This window comes from Myotis brandtii, unplaced genomic scaffold (genome assembly GCF_000412655.1).
Source record: "Myotis brandtii unplaced genomic scaffold, ASM41265v1 scaffold707, whole genome shotgun sequence".
In the NCBI taxonomy this organism is placed as follows: domain Eukaryota; kingdom Metazoa; phylum Chordata; class Mammalia; order Chiroptera; family Vespertilionidae; genus Myotis; species Myotis brandtii.
In genome coordinates, this window is record NW_005370773.1 from 794,552 (window position 1) to 794,793 (window position 242).

The window sequence follows — 242 nt, forward strand, 5'->3', positions numbered from 1 at the left end:
CTTCCCCCGGCCCTGCCCCCTCGGCCGCGGAAAGTTAAAGCGTGGCAGGGGCCGAGCCCGGGAAGCGGAGGAGGCGGGTCTCCATAGAAACCTCCACCTGTTTCCGGTTAGCCTGGGCGAGATTATAGGGGCTGCTGCGGGGGTCAATCTCCGCCAGCTCGCCTTTTCCCGGCGGCCCCTGCGGGCGCGGTGGGTGTTGTACACAATCATCATGGCGGCGGCCGGGGCCCCGGATGGTGAGT